Below are 22,734 nucleotides of genomic sequence, written 5' to 3'. Positions count from 1 at the left end.
GGGGTGTGGCTTTTACGTGGTGCAGATGTGCATTTAGGCCAGTGTCCACCCGTAGCTCCTCTCTGAAGATGAGAGGCTCTGTCTTTTACACACAAAGTGCCAGTACAGGGCACAGCCCATCCCAGACAAATGCTCCAGCTCCCAGGGCGATGCCCTGCCTCCTCAAACTCTCCAGGGAACTTCCCATCTTTTTACTGTCCCCTTCTTCTAGGAAAGGGGAAGCTGGGGACAAAAATGGAGTAACTAGTTGGTTTTCAGACTATAGGTATCTATAATCTGTATTTAATAGTCACTGACTATTTCTACCTCTGGTAGAAAGTAAAAGCTGCTTTGGCCTGAACTGCAAGAGCTCACAGGCTGTAGAAAAATGGGATCCACACTCCAAGAGAGGAAGGTAGTTTGGGGTTAATATGGCAAGAACCCTGGGTGAGGCAAGGGGAGAGTCTTGGCTGAATGAAGGGAAGGATGTAGGCAAGGGAGGACATCCCACCTCTGAGGACCAGATTGTGAACAGGGCTCCAAGATCACAGATAGAGAAGGGAGGTGTTTTAAGATTATCCAGGTTAATACCTCTGTTTGTAACTAAGGCCCAGCCAGGGTAAGTCACTTGCCCCAGGAGACACAGCAAAATGATGGCATCACTGGCAAGAATACTTTAAGCCCTGACTCCTGGTCCAGGGCCTATTGGGGACTAGTTAAGATGTGACGGGCTGGCAGGGGTAGCAGAACAAGGGGTTGACATGAGAAGTAACAGATGATGACTCATTGGAGCAATGGTCAACTCTTTTGTGATATTTAATTATTCTCCATTTTAAATACATTTCATCATAAAACTTGAAAAATACCAATATGTAAAAATAGTAAGTTGAGAATACATTCTGTTCTAAGCACTGTATCAAGTACTTGATACATTATCTCATTTGTTTTAATACTCAGAAAAACCCCATGAAGTATGTATAGTCATCATTTTGCAAATAAAGAAGCTGAGCACAGACAGGTGGAATAATTTGCCCATTACACAGCTACTGAGTGGCAGAAGAAGAAGTTAAGCCCAGATTTATCAGGCTCCAGAGTTCTTTTAAAGTGTGAAAACATGCATGTAAAATAAAAGTTTTGTTGAGTGAAATATCCATAATTCTATTATAGAGAATGGTGGTGCATCTCCCTCCAATTTTGTTTTTACCAGTATAGAAAAACACGTATCTTACATGGTTGAAAGCATACTATGCACATAGATGTTTGTTATTTTTTTCCCTACAACTTTTCTTAAAATAAGGGGGGGAAATTGCTCTTAAGAAATTTGATTTTCAAATATCCATCATATTGATGTATGACTTACATAACTCTCTCCCTATTGCTGGCCATTTGGCAGTTTCTAAATCTTTTATGATGCCCACTGATGAGCCCACGTGTGTTGCAATCTATGCCTCAACTCCTAAAAATTTCCTTAGGATTGATTCCAAAAGTGGAATTATTCTAAGTACATATCTGAGTTCTTGATTGCAAACAACAGAAGTGGACTCTGGCTCTTGTAAACAGAGAAGGGATTTGCTGGAAAGATGGTAGAGTTTTGGGGAGGGATTTCTAAAATCCATAGAAAAATCTGAAGAACCAGGCTGAGAAAACACTGCAGTTAAGAGAAGCTAGGTGGTCGGACTCCAGTCAAGGTCACTGGATAACCACTGCTACCACCTGGAATACATCCGAAGCGTCCCTGTCCCAGGTTCCAACGCAGGTGGGGACAGCTCCAGGCTTACGATCATTTCTTACCACAAAATCCCTGGTGATTGGCCCAGACTTGGGACACACATCTGCTGAACTAAAGAGAAACCATATTCCCAGATTCTGCTTTTCTGTTCATTTTCTTTGGCTGTCTGGTCACACACTTAAGTCCTATGCTGTGAGTTATGTAAAGTGACACAAATGAACAGTGCCCTCTGGGGTATGTAATTCGTTTGTTTAAATTTAATAATCTCTAACAAAAATAAAATGGAGATATATCTTTTGAAGTTCAAATGAAAGTAGCAAAGTGACTAGGCTTGTTTGTATCCCTTGCTTGATAAACCCAGCTTTCTCTTTCACAGATAAGATATTAACTTTGGAAACAAAATTGACGGGCGTGGTGGCTCACGCCTGTAATCCCAGCACTTTGGGAGGCCAAGGCGGGTGGATCACGAGGTCAAGAGATTGAGACCATCCTGGTCAACATGTTGAAACCCTGTCTCTACTAAAAATACAAAAAATTAGCTGGGCACGGTGGCGCGTGCCTGTAATCCCAGCTACTCAGGAGGCTGAGGCAGGAGAATTGCTTGAACCCAGGAGGGGGAGGTTGTAGTGAGCCGAGATCGCGACATTGCACTCCAGCCTGGGTAACAAGAGCGAAACTCCATCTCAAAAAAAAAAAAAAAAAAGGAAACAAAATTACTTTCCAAATGATAAGGCTCACAGGCTCCCTGCAGTGGGTAACAATAAAAGCAAACACTTGTGCAGCACTTAACTAGATGCGGGAAACTCTTCCAAGCCCTTTATAAATAATAAATAACTCATTTGTTCCTTACAACAACACTATGAGACAGATAATCTTGGTATCCTCATTTTATGGATTAGACACCTGAGGTACAGCGAGATTGAGAAATTTGTCCAAGTTCATGCATTTACTAGGGGCCAGAACAGGCATTTGAACCCAAGCACCTGGCACCAGAGCTGTTATTCTTAACCACTGGACCCTCTTGCCTCCTGTAAACAGTCAAATTGGCTGGTGGGAAAGAAAATTCAAAGCTGGGGCAACAAGGGGAAACGTTGAGAGCTGCTACCACATATGATTAAATTAAAATATTCTGTAATGCTATCAACAACATTAAAAGATATGTGAGAACCTGGAATAAAAGGTTTGCACCAAACAGAGGTCTTTACGTATCAGAAGAAAGCAGCCCAGCAGATCAACGGGCGGACGATGTGACCTGAACAGTGCACAGAAGACGCACATTCAGAAGAAGCTGTTATTTTTAAAAAATGAACCAAAACATTTCATTTGAATGACACTTAAAAAGAAACATAACATTCAATGCTGGTGAGAGCATAATGAGATGGGCATGTTTATACCCTCTGCGGGGAATAAAAACTGGTGGAGTCTTTCTGGAAAGCAATTTGGAAAGAGATTCTAAAAAATACGTCTGTATCTTTTCCCAATAATCCTACATTTAGAAATATGTTACTGGAAAAGAGTCAGAGATACAGCCCCAAATATTTATTTATAAGAACACTATTTGCGTTACTTATGACAGAAGCTAAACCCTATCTTTAAAAATCCAACACTGAGAACTGGTCAATAATGGTGGAATACCAGGTGGTTTTATGAATCCATAGTTATGGGGAAAATAATGATATGAATTTGATGATACAGGAATTTTAAATTAAAAAAACTATTATTATTATTTTTGAACTTTAAAGATCAGATTTATTTGGAGAAAAGAAAAAACCCACAACCCAAAGGATGGGATTTTACATCTCAAGACATTTCGCAGGTAATATGTCTACAGATTACGAATCATTTTCATAGAAGATATTTTTGTACAAATTTTACATGTATTGAGGAATGGGACATTAACCAAACCCCATTTCTATTTTAACAGGGGGCAAGGTAGGGGAGAGGGAAAAAGAGTTTTGAATTATTATGGGAAATTTCAAACATACAGAACAGCAGAAAAATGGTAAAATGAGCACCTCAAATACCTATCACCTAGATTTAACAATTAACATTTTGCCATATTTATGTGTTTGTCGAACCATTTAAAAGCAGTCATACTATAATTTTAATGGCAAGCATCAAGATACATTCATTCACTCAATTAAAATATATTTATTAAATATCTACCATGTGCCAAGCTAGATACTTGGTATACAGCAGCAATTACCCAAGTGTGGCATGTGTGTTGTGTGTTTGTGTGGTGAGTGTGGTAACACAGGGCTGAGGAAGAAATGGGGCTCTGATATCCTACATAGCTACCCAGGACCACACCCAAGTGGGAACAAGGCTCCCTGTGCCCTCCTCCTCTCCCACAGAGGTGAAGTGACAGATACACTGTACAGCCAGGACCAGATGGAGACTTGGGGTGGAGGTGGAGACAGGTATCGTGAGGATCAGACTTTCGTGGCCCTGCCACAAACCTGGGGACACAGCCACTTTCCAGCTGTGGGACAGGCAAGGGGAGGTGCTCCAACTCTCTTGGCTTCAGTCTCTTTCTCTGTCAAGTGGAATGATCATATCAGCCTCACAAAGGTGAAGGGAACGTTTGAATGAGAGTGTATATAACACCCATAACATAACAAAAAAGGTATTCAATAGTAGTGGCTGTTAATATCATTATCATCCAGTTCCCAAAGGGACACCCGTCCCTCAACCCTGAATATTGATAGAGACCCTTTCACCAAGGACAGCAAGAAGGCCCAGTTATCTTCAGGCAAGGGTATCTGAGTGGGATGCCTGGAAAACAGCAGGAAGCAGATGGCAGAATTCCCTGAGAAGGTGGGGAGGAGGGCCTGAGGCCCAAGGGCAGCTTCCTGCAGCACCTTTGTGTCTGTATTAGCAGCACCATTTAACAAGCAAGGTGCACATGCTGACATCATGCTGGGCACCCATCTTATCAGAAAGGGCAGTTCTGATGATCACCCCAGCACAGATGAAGTGCACCGTGGAGACTCAGAAAGCCAACTACACTTGTCTAAGGTCACATGGCTAAAAAAGTGAAAACCAAACCAAGGCCTGATTACAAAGTCAAAATCTGCTGGCTTCTTAGAGGCCCTCACATCTCAAATGAGGCATTCCTCGCTATCCCCAGTAATGAGAAATGCAATAGGCAAAAGCTTGGGAGCTGCACAGAGGAAGAGGGGCAGAGCATGTCCCTTACCCCCCATTCTGTCAGGCCTGGCTTTGAAGGTACAAGACTCTTCTCTATCTTTGCTTTCAGGGGAGCTGAAAGCTAGGAGTAGTGAGATCCTCCTGGAAGGTAGGAGTGGCTCAGGACCCTCTGTGAAAGTCCTCTTGATCTAAAACCAGAGGCCCACGGAAATCTCCTGAAGGCACCTGCTTGGTCTCAAGAGCACATTAGACAAGAGTATCCATCCCTAGGAGAGGTCTGGCTTCAGGTTAGAAAAGGAAGAGGCAAGTCAATACAGTGAGGAACATCTAGTCCCCTGCAAGGCAGTTTTGTGGGGATAGTTACTCAACTGTCCTGCAGCAGGACCAGAGCCCAGTCACACCAAACAGCTCTGCTCACCCACAGCCCATCGCCCCACCCACTGCTGTCATCAGCATAAACAGATCCCTGCCATGCAATTAATGGTTACTGACATATGTGGAATGCGCTATCGAAAAAAATTAATAATAAAGTAAATTAGACCAAACCTTGTTCCTCTCTAATCCCTTGTCGAGCCTGTTGACTGTATGCCAATCAAGAATACCAGAAAGGTTGTGTGATTTCTGCAATAATTTTTCTATTGGCAGAGCAATCCTCAGTGGCTAGAATCAAACACACTCAGCTAGGGGTCTTATTCAATATAAGCTAAACACAGACCAAAGAGGACACACAGAGGAGTAAGAAGAAAAAACAGGGGAGAGGGTCAAAAAGAGCAGGGGTTCAAGGCAGCTGGAAACTCCCCCTCATCCCCCACCCCATGATGCTTGCGCCAAAGCCCATCTCCAAATGCGGCTTTCATAAGTAACATAATTTATTAACTATTGGAAGCAGCACTGAGTTAACTGGACTTTAATTTGATCAAAAGCACTTTAAATTGTCTCTTGAACCCAGAAAGAACACTTTCAACTATAGCCAAAAGAGATTGCAACTAGGAGGCAAATGACTCAGAAAAAAAGTTTTAAAAATCAGGGCTCAAGTAATACCACAGAACGAGTTTAGAGAAAGCAGTTGTCCCCTTCCCTACCCAAAGTGTACATATTTTAAACGGTCATTTCTTGAAGCACCTGATCAGTTTGTCGAGCATCCTGGAAACACCATACCTTCCCTAGAGGGAGGGGCTCCCAAGCAGGCTCTGCAGTCTACCGTGAACCCTACCTCCAACAACGGCACACATCAGGGGAGCAAAACCACCCACATGCAAGTGCCCCAGGCACTGACAACTCCGCTCTCCCACCTTAATCCTCTCTGCAATGCACTCAAATCCTGACAAGTTCCCTAATCACTCCTAATTCCGGTATGTGCTGCTCCTTGGCTGTGCCAGGCTGACTTGCTGTGACCTACCAGAGCAAAGCTGGACAGGGCCACACACCAGTGAACAGGACACACCTTACCACAGCCTCTTCCCCGGCAGCTCTCACATAAGTCAGGATGCGAGGCAGCCACACTTCACCACCACCGTACTGCAGAGGTTCCTGTCCAAGGTCCAAGAATGGAGAGCGAAGGAGTGCCAGGCACCACAGAGCCCAGGGCCAGACTGAAAAAAGTTAAGGGGCTTTTGTTCTCACTCTGCTCACAGATGTTGCAACTTGCCTTCCGCTGAGCAGCCCACTTCACCCGGTCCGGGAGATCTGTTGTTCTAATCCGCCCAGCTGGGGTGACCTTTGAAACCTCTGGCTGCCACGGCAGAGGCTCTCAATGGAGTCCTGGGGGAGCCAGGGGTGGAAACTCACAGGCTTTTATTTTTACTTGTTCAGAGCTGCAGATTCTAATCTGAGTGTGGAGCAAAGGGAGGACCCTGTCAAGCAGAGAGCTGAGCCCTCGGAGGGGCTGGGCACTCTCCCAATTCCACATCTGGCCTACAACACCACTCCAACCCCTTGGCACATCTGGCCTGGGATTACCACCCAGAGCTCAAAGACATTTCCTCCTGAGACCCAGCTCTTTCTTCCCTAAGCTGAAGAAGCCCTGTTTATGATCCCTAGAGCAAGATGCAAGCCTAGCAAGCAGATGGATGAACTCCTGTGCTGTGTTTCTCATAAGGAATTGTGCTGATGAGAACCAGGCTCCATAGACTGTGTTCATGTGAACCATGACTTTGCCTCGCTGGTCCAGAGCCCTGGAGAGCTTTAGGAATGATCCTTGGAGCACTCCTCTACAACAAGGCAGCAAGGTGATGCCCTGTCCACACCTTTTCCTCCAGGGAGAGAAGGTATTTTCATAGTTCCAAAGGAACATCCTATGCAACTCACACCTTGGGGCAGACTGTGGACATCTGAATCAGCAATGCCATGAGTTTAAGCTTTTCCCTTGAATCATATCTGATTCTTGAGGATCTGGTATTCTTCTAACACCTAACAGACCCCCTACCTGCTTTCTCGTAGCTCTGAAACACCCTGAGACCAAAATGCTTCTAAAAAGTATTGACCCCCAAAGAGCTTTTGTTTGTGAGTTATTGCTGTTAATATTTACTGTATTGGAAATTAAAACTGGGAAATAGTAATTCATTTTAAAACATGAATAAGTCCCATTACAGGCTAACATAAATAACATTTCAAGAGGAAAATATATTTTCAAAAACACAAGATAATTTAATAAGAACAGTTGCTCCTTAATGCAAATTTTAAAAATATCCAGCTTAGTAGAAAACAGCTAGATTTTATATCTACTTTTACATCCAACATATTGTGACATCACAGCTTCTGGAAAATTCCACTGTACACTTGAAAGAGAATGAGAGTGAAAGAAGGCAAATGGTGTTTTCTTACCAAAATAACTTGGACCTCAAGGGCCCCTGGAAGAGCCTCAGGGATCCCCAGGGCACATTTTGAGACATCACATTCGCCCTATCTCCCGCTCTCTCTCTTACCATCTACTCTCATTTATGTCCTTCTTAAAACACACAAGAAAAAAGAAAAAGTGGTCTTCTTTATTTTTAACTTTTACTTTATTTTTCCTTTTAAAAAATAACTTTTATTCTAGAATAAGGGGGTGCATGTGCAGGGTTGTTGCAAAGGTAGATTACATGATACTGAGGTTTGAGGTATGATTAAACTCATCACCCAGGTAGGGAGCACAGTACACAACAGATAGTTTCTTAGCCCTTGCTCCCCTCCCTTTGTCCCTGTAGTAATCCCTAGAGTGTCCATCTTTATGTTCCTGTGTAACTCATGTTTACCTTCCACTTAGAAGTGAGAACATGTGGCATTTTTCTGTTTCTGTGTGATTTAGCTTAGGATAATGGCCTCCAGCTGCAACCGTACTGCTGCAAAGGACATGATTTCATTCTTTTTTATGGCTGCATAATATTCTATGGTGTGTATGTGCCACATTTTCTTTATCCAATCAACCATTTGATAGGCACCTCGTTTGATTCCATGTCTTTGCTATTGGGAATACCACTGTCAGGAACATATAGGTGCATGTGTCCTTATGGTAGAGTGATTTATTTTTCTTTGATATATACCCAGTAATGAGAATTCTGGGTAGAATGGTAGTTCAACTTCTAGTTCTTTGAGGAATTTCCAAACTGCTTCAGTGGCTGAACTAATTTACATTGCAACAGCAGTGTATAAGTGTCATGAGTATAAGTGTCTTTTTCTCTCCATAGCTTTGCCAACATCTGTTATTGTGGACTTTTTAACAAAAGCCACTCTGGCTGATGTGAGATGGTATCTCATGATGGTTTTGATTTGCATTTCTCTGACGATTAGTGATGCGGAGCATTTTTTCATATGTTTGTCGGCTACTTGCATGTATTCTTTTAAGATCTGTTTGAACCAGTTGCCCAATAGAAAAGTGGCTTTAAATGAGTAGTGGTGTGTGGCTTTAAGGGACAGGTGAGGAAGAGGGCGAATCAAGACCTAAGTTGGTTCCAAATCTCATCTTTTCTTCCAAAGAGAATGAACAAACACTTGAGAGATTTGAAGCCTGAAACAGATACTGATAAAGAGAATGCCTTTAAGTCAGTGAAGTCCCTGGTCAGGAATGAATATCCACCCCACACTCTGGGAGACCTTGCACATGGAGATATTAGAATATTGTATGGCTTATAGAGGGAAAAATGAATCCAAAAACAAACAGTGCTGTTCACTGCTGACGAATAGACATGAATACAGATCTAAGTCTTCTTAGACAGAGGTCTGGTAGTAGGCTACAGGACTGGAAAGTCATTTTGAACTGGACAGAAGAATAATGAATTAGGCAAAAACATGGAAGGTGTGTCTATCAAGCCTACAGGTTATACTAAGCAAATCGAAACAGCTCATATGTTGGATGTGAAATATAATTCTGAAAGATCAGCAAATGGACTGGAGCTTAAGAAGAAGTTTCAGTAAAAAACAACTTTTAGATCAGACACAGTTGTTCACTCCTGTAATCTCAACATTTTGGGAGGCCAAGGCAGGAGGATCACTTGAGTCCAGGAGCTCAAAACCAGCCTGGGCAACATAGCAAGACCTCATTTCAACAAAATTCTTTTAAAAACTAGCCAGCCTTGGCAGTGTGCATGTCCCAGCTACTTGAAAGGCTGAGGCAGGAGTATCACTAGAGCCCAGGGGTTCAAGGCTGCAGTGAGCTGTGGCAGTACCACTGCACTGCAGCCTGGGAAACAGAATGAGATCCCATCTCCTGAAAAAGATAACAATTTTAAATTCCTATACTTCAGTTCAAAAACAGAAATCAGTGTTTCCAATCAGTATGACATGGCTAATTGGAAAAACTGAACACAGACTTCTGTCACCTGGGATTAGGCCAGGTCCCATGTAAGAAGCTCAACAAATCCCTTTTTTCCTCTGTCCTACACATCACGATTGACAGTCTGTAATCATGTGTTCACTTGATAACATCTGCCAGCCCCTCTGGAAGATATGCTACACCAGGTCACCAGTCCTGTGTTTCACTTGCTGCTGCATCCCCAGTGCCCGGAATACTGATGAGCACACAGGAAGTTTTCACTAAATGTAGTGGAATGCATGAATGAATAGAAACCTGGATTACAAAATATAAAGTCATTTTCCTATGATGACACCACTTAATTTTGTTGTTTAGGGAACTTTGAGACCACTAGAGAGAGCATGTAAGGAAAAGGGCAGGAACAGGTCACACAATAACAAACCTACCCTTTGGGACCTAGAGGTATTTGGTGTTAGACACACAGGTGCCAGTCCTAGCTCTAAACCTGGCGTGTAACTTGTGCATCCTTTCTGCCCTTTGTTTCTCAGTCTTCCCAGCTGTGAAATGGACAAAATCATACCCTGCCCTGGGTACAATCTCAGGGTTTCCTGCTGGCATTCTTGAGTGACTTGGATCCAGGTCCCTGGGTTCCCACATGAAAGCACACAAAGCCAGCCCACTCTTGTCCCAACAGCTGAGTTCTTCCCTGAACCACGAGGCAGCCTCTCGCTCCCCATGGCTTCCTGGGCCTTTCCTCTTGGAACACACATTAAAGGAGGGGCTGGGCTTCTGCAGCAGACAAGCTGCCCACATCAGCCGGGCCACATCAGCAGAGCAGCAGACCACGGGTGGGAGGAGCATGTCTGTTCTGCAACACAACCCTGGTGCCCACGTGTTTGGCAGTTATTTTTAAATGTTCTTAAAACAACACACACGCACACGCACAGTGACACAAGCACACAGATCAAATCAACACACCTAACCTCACACACAGTGTAAAGGAGCAAGGCCTGGTCTCCTGGAGTTGTTTTCTTCCTACTAGAATTCTTGTTTTATTTGGGAATTGATGAGAACAGGCTGAGAGAAGTCTTCTGCGATACAAGTCATGTGCAAAAGAAATTAAAGCCAGAACCAGAGCCCTGCTTAGCACTAACTTAGCAAAATGCACACTCCAGCTATAATCCTGAAGTTTACTCACTTCATTCGTAGGTATCACCCCCTCAGAGCTAAGTTTGGGGTATCAAGTATACTTATTGAACTCCTACCACCACTATCTCCTTCTCAAATACCATGCCCCTACTCCCATCTGCCAAGCAGAACTGTGCCTTGTGTTTTAAACCCTATGAGATGAGTGAGGTGGGAGTACATAGTAGGGGCAACCTCACCACCCTCAGCCCACCAACGGCCAGGAAATCGACTCAAGGAACAAAACAGAGCTCATGGCTTTCATCCCTAGGGGTGGCTTGAGGCAACTGACAATCTCTCAAAATCTTAGTATATTCATCTGTAAAATGGGTTACTTCTAATATTGTCCTACCTGCAAGATTACTACAAGGGTCAGCAATGTGCATAAAAAGTGGCCCCAGCCTCGTCTCTGATGCAGAATAGGAACTCAGTCTATGACGGCTGCTATTGTTAATGTTGTTCTTGCTTTTATGATTGTAAAGTTTCTGTCAGAGGCTCAAAGAATAAAGACAACCTTGATCAAAGTAGAGGGCACAGGAGAAACCCAGATGGCACTGGAGGGTGAGACAGTACAGAAGAGTCAGTGACTCTCATGCTTATTATGGCACCACCCAAACCAGCTGTGTGATCTTAGGAAGACTACCTTCCTTCTCTGGGCCTCTCTGGGCAATTCCTGCCCTAGAGCACTTCCTCTAGGACTGCCACCAGCTCTCCACAAGACATATGGTCAGGTAGGAAAGGTTCCAGCAGGGGGAGCCAAGCCCTGGCAGGGATGAGCTAAGCCCTGGCAGGGATGAGCTGCTGCAGGTCCCCAGGAGAGGAGGCAAAGCTTATCTAACAGGCAAGACTTCTGCTGGGGCTCCCTGCGCAGGGCCACCCCGCCAGGCAGGCATATCAGGCAGGCACACCTGGTCCTCAAGGCACACCTGTGAGACAGAGGCACAGGCTAGGAAGACTCTGAGGACTGGGTCAGCCCCAGACCCACCACCTGTGCAGTGATCCCAGCTCCTCTGCCTCTGGCCAGCTCCCAGGTGGAGCCCTACGATTGGATGAGGTCTGTCCAGAGAAGAGCTGGTATTGGAAGAGCTAAGGGGAAATCCCAGGAGAAAAAGAGAGAACCAATAATAGTTGCCATGTACTTAGCACTTACTGTCAGGCATTGGACTAAGTACTTAAGGTGACTTAGAACTCATTTGATCCCTTAGCAGAGTGGCAAATATTAACAGCAAAATTAATGGGGCAGGATGTTGGGGAGTATCATTTTCCCATAAGGTAAATGGAATATACTTCTTGTGTTTCAATCCCTTCATTCTTCCTCTCCCTCCTTCTCCCTCAATTCTGCCAGCATTTGGTAATTTGAGTTATTTTGAAACGGAAGTCTTGCAGGGGCAGAGAGGGAAGCTGGGGATAGGGCTGGCAGGTGGGTTTTGGCAGCCCATGGCAGTGGGGTGTGCTGTTGGTGCTGTAGGGTCAGAGGGTTGAGAGGAAACCCAGAAAGGAGAGGGAGTAAAAAGGGTCACCTTTTCATTGCAGGAGTCTGCTCTGCACTCCCCTCCTCTCCAACACTAGTCTGTGAGAAGCCTAGGAAACCCACATGGGAAAAGAAGGTGCAAGAAGAAAATGCACCTCTTGATTCTGCAGATTACACACTTCCCTGGAGCAGGCTGTGAGCAGGTTCTCTATCTGCAGACTGGAGATTCCATTCCTTTTGTCTAGAATGGCCTGAAACACACACTGTCTCTCTGCTTTCTTCAGGGAGCTGGTTCTGTGAGGATGATCTTAAGGGACAAGAATAGAAGATACTTTGCTAGGAAGACTCTTCCATTCTAAGGGCATGGGCACAAGTGAACTGTGAGAGAAGCTGCTCAGGCCTGGCTGCTAAATGTGGCCCCTGCCCCTCTCTCTGTAGTTTAGGGGAGAGGCCAGGTCCTATGGCCTGTTTCCCCTGAGGAAACATTAGTCCTGTGACTCAACTAACACCTGGCTGATTGGAGGAGAAGGAAGGAGAAAGGTGCTTCTGTGAATGTCCTCCTTTCCATGTGAGAGCCTAAGCCATTCAGCTGGAACAGGTCTTCCAAGGGGATGAGGAGCAGGAAGCACTGCTGACAGGAGGGGCTGTGGTGATGTGGTTGCCAGTAAGAGCCCAGACTCTTACATTGTGAAGACTGTCACCAGCCCCAGCCATCCACAGCTCCTGCTGGACGCCCTGGGGCCAAAGGCTGTTGCCATCACTTGTCTGGCTCTTGTGCCTCCATGGTTGACTCGAGCTTCCATTACTGAGAGTCCTGGGGATATTTCTATTCCAAATCCTTCCCCATGTGACACAGCAAAGGAAAATGAGCCAACCTGGTTTATCAACTCCTTTGGGCCCTGGGATTTGAGAAGCAGGTTTGCAGTTTTTTAATTACATCCATCAACACAATCTGCCTCCTCTGGCTGAAGCCCAAAGCCTGGCAAACAGTGTTAAGGATTTCTAGTTTTATTTCCATCCTCAGTTAGTGCAGAGAGGAGAGGGCAGGTGCACAGGGAGGGAAGTGAGGAGAGAGTGGAGACTGGGTGTCTCCAACATGCCAGAGGAGGGAAGGTGCTAAGTCCAGGTAGGTTTTTTCCCATATAATTCTCAGGCTGGCTGCCTCAACTAGAGAGAGAGAGCCAATTCCTAATTCAGGGTCAAGTCCAGAGCTGTATCATAAACACAGCTGGGGTAACCAATCAGTCCTAGCAGAGTAGTAACAACAGATTTACAACCTAAGAGTAAACACAGCAATGACTGCAAGACAGAGGACTTGGTTGGAGGCATCATGTCACAAGCTTTGTTGTCGCACACGCCTAGACTTGAGCCCTGCCACCGCCACCTAGTGGCTGGATGACCTTGGGAGATTTACTTCTCTAAACCTCAATTTCCCCATCTGTACATATGCAGGGGAGTATAATTAGCACCTATCACAAAGTAGATACTCAAAATACCCAATACACCATAACTGTAATATGTAAAGTAATTTCTAACAATGTCTGGCATGTAGCAAGCTCTCAACAAATGGTAACTATTTGATAATAGTTATGAAGAAACAGGTATCACATTTCACTTAAATGTCTTAGTTCATTTAAATACTGCTACAAACATTGCCCAATATATCACAAGGAATAGATTATTAATTCATGCTTTTAAATTGTTTTTTTAAATCAGTTACTTATAATTGGTTGGACAATATGCACTGCTCTCATCTTCTCAGATTCTAGGTTACTGTTTGTACACTGAAATATGGCTGGATTGCAGAATGTCAGGGAAGAAAGGGAACCTAAACCATCTAGTCATCTCCCTTATTTTATGGATGAGGAAACTAGGGCTCAGAGTGGACCAACATTATCTTCACAGACTGAGTCAAGATCTCTGAAGTTGGTAAAGCACAGAGAACAGACCATGGTAATCTAAGCAGGAAAGGCCTCCAGTATAGAGCTGATCTAGGGAGATGGTGGTGCCTGTATATGAGAGCAAAAATCTCATCTGGTAAAGGGATGGGTCAAAAGAAATTTTGAGAAATATGGTCATTACATTGAATGAGACTAGTCTGCAGAAGGCCTAGAGGATGGAGATGCTTAGCTAATGTTACCAAACGGGTTTTTACTCAAAATGAACATTTAGCTACTTATTCAGAAACTTAAATACTTTCCTAGTCAATATCCCATTTCAACTTCACAACATACAAAGATTGATTGATTGATTATTTATTTATTTATTTATTTATTGAGTCTTGCTCTCATCACCCAGTCTGGAGTAAAATGGCACAATCTCAGCTCAATGCAACCTCCGCCTCCTGGGTTCAAGCAATTCTCCTGCCTCAGCCTCCTGAGTAGCTGGGATTACAGGCACGAGCCACTATTCCCAGTTTATTTATTTATTTATTTTTATTTTTAGTAGAGATGAGGTCTTCACCATGTTGGCCAGGATGGTCTGGAACTCCTGACCTCAGGTGATCTGCCCATCTTGGCCTCCCAAAGCGCTGGGACTTATAGGCGTGAACCACCGCACCCAGCCAACATACTAAGATATTTTATGGCTCCACTTTATGGATGGAACACCTGAGGCTCAAAGACCAGGTGAGACTTGCCTAAGGTCATATAGTTAATAAAGCAGTACTGGAATCCAGTCCTTCTGAACTTCAAATCCAACTTGGTAACATGCTTAGAAAGGGTTTATCAAGATATATTAAATCTTATGGCTGGGCATGGTGGGTCACGCATGTAATCCCAGCACTTTGGGAGACCAAGGCAGGGGGATCACATGAGGTCAGAAGTTCAAGACCACTCTGGCCAACATGGTGAAACCCTGTCTCTACAAGAGTCAGTTGGGCATGGTGGCAGATGCCTATAATCCCAGCTACTCTGGAGGCTGAGGCAGGACAATCTCTTGAACCCAGGAGGCAGAGGTTGCAGTGGGCTGAGATAGTGCCACTGCACTCCAGCTTGGGCAGTGGAGCGAGACTCTACCTCAAAAAAAAAAAAAAAAAGATATGTGTTAAATCTTATTATAACATATTCCATACACAACAGGAAATTTTCAGTGTAACAAATGTATTGATATCCCCTTAGATTTTAATGTCATGATATCTGCTGAGTATAAATTTGATGAAGTCATCAATCCCTTGCCCAGGGAAATCCCTTACATTTGCCCCAAACAAATGGGGTGACTTCATTTCGATCCCTCATGCCTGAGAGACCATGCATACTGGCTAATCTCTGGCAAACGTGTGCAAGGCCGATACCGCCATCAGCAGACAGTCTCTCCCCACGGAGAGGTTCCCAGACTGTAGTTAGCGATTGTTCCCATTCTCAGGCCAGAAATCTCTGTGTTCTCTCCAAAAACTTGCTCCCCTTCTCCAGACTCCCAATTCCCCTCCCACTGGCTGGGCACAAGCCCAGACCCCAGCCTTAGGTGCTGCATCAGAACCGCCAGGAGGCCTTGGCAGTGTGACAAGCTCTGTGTTCCTACATACACTTCACCCCTGCCCTCACTGCCCTCCTGAGATATGACGGCTCCTCCCCAGACAGCCTCCAGCTGGAATGAGAAACAATGGCTTAGTGTTTCCTGGAAATTACCTGGGGAGGTAGAGAGCTGCCAAGCCAATCCTGCCAGGGTCATCAGCCCGAGGGTTGACAGTCAGGCCCAGACACAGCCCGGCTCTTCCTCCAGCCTTCCTTCACTCTTCACTGAAGAGGGCTGTGTCTTCTCCCTGTTTCTGCCAGTTCTACTTCCACCCAGCCCTGTCCACTGTCACCAGGGGCAGGGTACAGGGGTCCCACTTCTCAGGTTCCTTTAGAATTCTTTGGTACTAACCTTAGGTCCTTTGAGAATGAGACTCACTTACTCCAAGTGCCTGGAATGTCAGAGCTGGAAGGGACCTTTGAAACTACTATTCGATCCCACCTCCAGCCCAGAGGGGTGTGGCTACGTGACCTTTGGGATATTTGAGGCTACCTCACCCTGAAACATCAACTTTACTCAAAGATTTGGGTGAAAAGTTTTTATATTACAACCAACAAACCCAGATCATTGTACAGGATGCCAACTGTAAGTAGATTTTACAACTAAATAGGTGTTCAAAGAAATGCCAGGCTTTTTGCAAGCTGCTACAGGCTACACCCCCAGTCCCTACCCCTAGAATACATGCTCTTTCTCAACTGTCCTCAGGGATGGCTAGTCAGAGAAGCACTGGTCCAATCACGGAAAGGAAATTTAAGGTTCAGACAAGTGCAGTGACTGTGAACCACATATGGATTGTCACTAATACAAATAACCCACTTACTGAATGCTTATTGAGGACTAGGTGCTGTATTGAGGGCTTTACCTAAGTTTACTGTAATTTTTAGAGTAATTCTATAGGATACATGCTGTATTACTTTCATTTTAAAGATAAAGGAAGGACTCAGAAGTTGAGTAATAGTAGCCAAAGTTCTCAAAGCTAATAAATAACAGCTACTTATTATCAGCTGGATTTGAGCCTAGGTCTCTGACTCCAAAGTTCAGACCCTTGGTGAGAATGTCACATTGTTAGAGATGCCATGGGGAAGAGCTGGGAGTGGATCAGTGTTCAAAGGTCCTGGTGTCCTGTCCTGGCTCTGCTGCTGGACTGCACAGTCACAGGACTCAGAGAGCCCCTGGCTCACCTTCTCAGTCTATAGCTAAGAAAACCATGGCCTACAGAGAAGAAACTGACTTAAGGCCACAACATTTCAGACCAGGGTCTGCTAACAGTGAGGCCCTGAGGGAGTATTCTAACCTCTCTGGGGTTAGAAGACCTCTAACCAGGCAGGCTGGGCGCAATGGCTCACGCCTATAATCCCAGCACCTTGGGAGGCTGAGGTGGGTGGATCACTTGAGGTCAAGACTAGCCTGGCCAACATGGTAAACCTTCCCCCCGTCTCTACTAAAAATACAAAAAGTTAGCCACGTGTGGTGGCAGGCTCCTGTAATCCCAGCTACTTGGGAGATTGAGGCAGGAGAATCACTTGAACTGGGGAGGCGGAGGTTACACTGAGCCGAGATCGTGCTATTGTACTTCAGCCTGGGCAACAATAGCAAAACTACATCTCAAAAAATAAAAAAAGAGGAAAACCTCTGAACATATCATCTTAGGTGCACATCCTGGCAGTCCCTCTGTGAGCTCCAGCACCTGCAGGGCCACCCGCACACTCTGCTCTGCAGACAGCAGCTCAGACACACTATCCTAAACCTCTTACCAGTAAGCAGGATGGCGTAAGCTAATTTGACAATCCCAGTTGCTCTGCTTCTGAGACCAGCTTGTCAGTCCGCTAATGATAAGCTAAGTCTCGTATTGCAGAAAATAGGATATACACGCAGTAGCCAAATGCCACGGCCACAACACACAGCCCTCTCGGCAAGGAAATTCCAGAAGCTCATTATTTCCTGCAGTTCTCATATATAGGAATCTTCTTTCATATTCCAACTTCTTAGGCCACTGTCATCTAAGAGGCCTACTCCACAGCTGGACAGAAGCACTGAGAAGGTGGGACTCTCCTAAGTGTTCTGAACAGTTTACCTGATCATGGTTCTCAGGCTTTATCAGATCTGTGCTCTCAGCAGAGCAGGAAGAACTAGGGCCTAAGGCTCAGAACTCATGGTCTGTCTACACACCCATTACTCTATATTTACTGAGTGCCCACAATGCCCACTAGGACTCTAAATAAGGTAAGAGGTTCAACTACCTCCTCCCAATACAATGACATAAGCACTGCAGGTGAAACGCAGACATAGGCCTTACCTCCGACCTCAGGAGGGAGCGGCCATGTTTCCAGTGGTTCCCATAGTCTCCCTGTGACTTCCCTCTCCTCCCCTGCCCCTGCTTCCCTTACCAATCGAGGTGGCCACTCTCTAAAATAAAGAGTTCAATCTGCATCCCCCTGTGGGCCATGGGTGAGCAGGGTGGCCCTGGGTCTGGAGCTGGTATGGAGCTGGGCCTTTCTGGAACCCAATTTCAGGCTTGGGCCAGCCCACTGTATCAGGGTTCAGCCCTCTCTGCTTCATTTCTGGCACTTAATGGAATACAAAATGAGGAAATGACTGGCTTTCAAGTATTCATTGAATATCTGAGCAACTGCTGCTCCAATCTAGATTTGAGATTTAGCAGGTCCAGCTTTATCCCAGCCAGCCGGGAGGCAGAAATCATGGCATTAGAGGGAGAAGAGAGAAGGAGTTAGAGAAGTCAGGGAAGATGCAGATTCAGGGAACAGCCTCGAAAGGGGCACATTCCTCACTGGCTCTTAGGAGGCCCCTGGACCTCAGGAACCCTCAGCCTATTGGAGAAAAGGCAGACAAGAAGAGAGCAAGGAGCTCATGGTTACCTGCCCATTTCTTTGCCAGCCAGCCCCTCACTGTCCCCCTCCCCCACCCTGACATTCCCCTGAGCTGGTGTTGTGCAGGTTGCTGGAGTCTCTCCTCTAGCCACAGCTCTTTAAAGCTGAGCTGACTGAAGTCCACGCAGCCTTGACCTGATACTCTAAGCCTGGCCCTGACTCTGCCCATAGGGATGCTAGTTGTATCTCTTCCAGATGAAAAGTGCCCCCAAGAGGCTCCAGACACTTCCCACCTTCCCTGTCATGCTCCTCAGGTAGGCAGGTGAGCCCACTCAAGCACCAGCTACGTGTGAGGCCCATGGCAGGACTGACTGCAAGTCCAGTCACACCCTTGGCTGTCCTCATGTGACTCCCACTGGCCATTCCATACCATGCCCTGCCTGTCTCCCAGAAGACACCTTCCAGTTCCAGTGTCTCAGCAGGGCAGTCAGTGATATTGCTGAGATCTGATTTTTGCCATCTGCAATGATGGGTGATAACAGGGATCGACATACTTTTCTATCTTAACAGCCTCATTTTCCTACCTCTTTCTCCTCACACTTCACCAAACATACTAACGAGGCTAACACATGTTTCTCCTCTTCTCTCACCCCTCAATCTCTTCTAGAGTGGGGCTAACCAGAAAGAAAATGGTGACCCCTGAGAACCCGGAGAAGGCATGGAGAAAACCAAAGAACAGCTGAGAGCTCAGCACATCAGCAGGAACACAGAGAGGAACTTCTGCTCAGAGGTGTCAGCTCAGCTGGTCCCCAGTGGACAGGAGAAAGTCTGCGTCCACTCAACCCTCTCCGAAACAGGCAGCCACTTGCACTTGGGGTGAGCGAGCCCTTCCACAGGTTCCTCCATCAGCTGCAAGGCGGAAGTACAGGTTGAAGCAGGGCCAACAGGGAGGTCAGTGGACCACCACCAGCTATTAGCTGCACTCATCTCTAGCTCAGGGAGCATGGGCCTTGAGGCTATGGAGCTCAGCTTCCAACAGGGAATTTGGAATCCTGTTGGAGACTGTCAAAGAGAAAAACACAGCCCCAGGAGCCAGGCAGGTGGGACGGAAAATTAAAAAGCTAATGGGGCACTGGCCTGTTCAAAGGCCCTAAAACCCTTATGCTTGTCTACTCCTGAACCTGAAATTCTGCACCCTACTGGGGACAGTGCGAAACGAAGGCAGCAGTTCATTTTCTTAGCATTCAGCCTGGAGTGCCCAGCATTTACTGAGTGTTAGATGCGCTCTCTCTCCAACAATGAGATTGATATAGTGCCCTGAAGAGCTGGACGTTGTTTACCATCCCTGCAACACTTTGAAATGGCAATTCTAGCGTCAGAACATTTTCTTTCGAGCAATTTAGGTAAGATTCTACCTGATGGACACAGCAGCCAGCCAGCTAGGCCCCTCCAGGTGTGATTGATTAGGCCTAAAAGCAGTGCTCCATGTACTTATTTACATCATTTTCCATAAAAACATATCTATTAAATAAACAAATCACTTCTAATTACTAACCCCCATTTCTAACAGTGACATAACATTGAAGAGAATGCTGTCGCCTGGAGCTTTTATGGTTAACACTCAATATAAAGAATCCAGTTTTAATCTCACTTTGGTTTTTTGTCGTTACCTGATATGGAGCTGTTCTTCTAGAAAGCAGGCTCCTAGGCCTTCTCAGAGTCAGCTGTAGAGATTCAGGACGCCCACGCTGAAGAACGCTTGCCCTCGCTTCTATCCCCTCACACTTACTAGTCAGGGCTCGGTTCCATTGCCTTCATGGCTGCATCCCTCTCTGCTTCTGGGCCCAAGAGAAGACTGAGTTCACTACTGGCAGCACCTGTTCCTTGTGATGCACGTTAAAACCAAAAGAGGGCGGGCAGGACCATCTTGCTTACACCTGCTTCAGTTTAAGCCTTCACAATAGTACTTTCTCTCCCACTGAAGAGTCAGTTTCCCCCACGCCACCTCTCTAGGAAGCTACGGGTTGACATTAACCCGTGCTTGCTCAGGTGTCCTCTCCACCGATCTTAACAGATTCCCGCCAATTCCGTATCTAGCCTGGCCTCCAAAGCAGAGCGTTCTCTCTTAAGTGAGACAGTGGTTTCCCCTTAGCTCTTAACTAGAGACTTAAAATAGTGTCCAGGTGCCAAAAGGTAATTTCTTGCTTGAGTCCAGGAAAAGCCACAGTTTTCCCCAACACTTGTCACCTGTGCCCCTCAACCAAACACCCGAACAAACATCTATGAAAGATCTAGATGTCTCTTTACTTTGGCAATCCCTGAACCATTGATCCACTTGTTCACATGTCCTGTCAGCTGTACCTGTCACGGCTTCTCCACTGACCGGGGCCCCTCTGAGCTGAGGCTGCCTGTGAGGAGACACTGCCTGAAGGTCTTCCTTACCTCCTATTTGCCAGTGCTCCCAAGATGTCCAGCCAGGCATTTGGGGGCACTCAGGGTCACACCAGTCCTCCTGTGGGCACAGGGGAGAGGACCTTCTCCACAATCACCCCATTTTTCTTGCAAGATGAACCTGGGCTTGGCTCCCAGGCTAGATCACTAATGGTCAACTTGGTAATCTGCTCAGTAATAGGGTTCCCAACAAGCCTGCCTTGACAGGACCAATAGAAGAGAGGGCAGACAGCAGGAAGCAAACAGAGCCCACCCAGGCCAAGACCCTATCTGCTTAAAGGGACCCATCCTCTACCATTTGAACTGATTTTTGCACTAGCCATACCAGGGCTGAAAAGTTAAGAATTTGCTAATGCTAAAATGTTGCAAATAGGGGAAGTTTCAGCTGGTAAATTAGTTACTGTTACTTAAGCTTCTACTTACTGAGATTTTAATGGTCATGTACCAGGTTTGTGGGATGGAAGAGGAAGACTGCAAGGGGAAAAGGAGCTCTTGGGTCAAAGTTAAATATGAAATGCTGGGGCAGCTTGGGAATAACTACCTCGGTTATCTCTATCAGGATAGCAGAACTATATTCATCTACAACACCTGGACCACTTTTCCATCAGGCTGGGGCCACCTCTGCATCAGGGAATCTTAATTCACCAACTCTTTTTTTTTTTGATTGAGATGGAGTCTCACTCTGTGGCCCAGGCTGGAGTGCAGTGACACAATCTAGGCTCACTGCAACCTCCACCCCCCGAGTTCAAACGATTCTCCTGACTCAGCCCCCCGAGTGATTATAGATGTGTGCCACCATACCTGGATAATTTTTGTACTTTTAGTAGAGATAGGGTTTTACCATGTTGGCCAGGCTGGTCTCAAACTCCTAAACTCAAGTGATCTGCCCACCTCAGCCTCCCAAAGTGCTATGATTACAGACGTGAGCCACCACACCCGGCCAATTCACCATCTCTTAAGCACTAGAGGCAACCAGCAGAGCAATTATCATCTACCCAGAATGTCCTCCAACCTCCTTTTCAATCCTTAGGGGGACCACATATTATTCAAATCTGAACTCTTGAGAACAGAAAGGGCTCTATGAATACTCATGCTGGGACTATTCAGGGGAGCTGGGGTATACACATGGCCACCTCTAGCCTAATCACTCCTAAGTCTAGACACAAGACATGACTTCAAAGACGTCCTCCCTATGCAGCTGTGCCAACTTTGGTACCTGCCCTGCCTGTGTAGGCACTGACCCAGAACACTGCCACAGAAACACTGACTCATGGGCCCTGTTCCTCTGTCTCGGGCTCAGGAATAAGTTTGGTTACAGACACCAAACCTCTAGAAAAACAAAAGACAAAGGTGTCTTCCCTGGCCACATTCACCCTACCCAGGCCAAGCTCAGGCTTCATGTGCCCTCTGTCCAGGAACCTGTTATTTCACACTCCGGGTTATTTTGGACATGCTATCATAGCTGTCCTTAATCTTTTGCCAGGAAGCTATGGTTTGACATTAGCCCGTGCTAGCTCAGGTGTCCTCTCCACAGTGTCTTGGTTTCTGACTCTTAACAGGAATGTTGAACTCACCCAAGCTCCCTTGTCCCATCCTGTTTTGTCACTCATAAACAAATAAACAATATTGGCTAAAAGTTCGGTTGTGAGTAGGATTACAAATGACTTTTCCCCCAATATAAATACTATCATTTTCTGTA

At 45.7% G+C, this 22,734-nt stretch overlaps 1 protein-coding gene and 1 non-coding gene across 12 annotated transcripts in view; one reads left to right on the top strand and one right to left on the bottom strand.

The window, feature by feature from the left end:
- Positions 1–22,734, bottom strand: part of MYLK (myosin light chain kinase) — a 283,432-nt gene that overhangs the window by 192,629 nt on the left and 68,069 nt on the right. For 2 of the 11 annotated variants that reach the window (XM_008982317.5, XM_078351933.1), the window contains exon 1: positions 15,870–16,157. The exons of 6 other annotated variants lie outside the window; for them this stretch is intronic. The gene's annotated coding sequence lies outside the window, so the exon portion shown is untranslated. Of the gene's footprint in view, positions 1–6,302; positions 6,529–15,869; positions 16,158–22,734 lie in introns of those variants that run through there. 3 more of the 11 variants (XM_017965179.4, XM_078351935.1, XM_078351930.1) reach the window with 2 other exon arrangements.
- LOC118148180 (small nucleolar RNA SNORA5) lies at positions 22,229–22,359 on the top strand. The gene has a single exon (XR_004734957.1). It is a non-coding gene; the product is annotated as a small nucleolar RNA SNORA5 (small nucleolar RNA).

Source organism: Callithrix jacchus, chromosome 15, assembly GCF_049354715.1.
Source record: "Callithrix jacchus isolate 240 chromosome 15, calJac240_pri, whole genome shotgun sequence".
Classification (NCBI taxonomy): domain Eukaryota; kingdom Metazoa; phylum Chordata; class Mammalia; order Primates; family Cebidae; genus Callithrix; species Callithrix jacchus.
The sequence above is the reverse complement of the archived record's forward strand: the minus strand, read 5'-3'. Positions and strand labels throughout refer to the sequence as shown.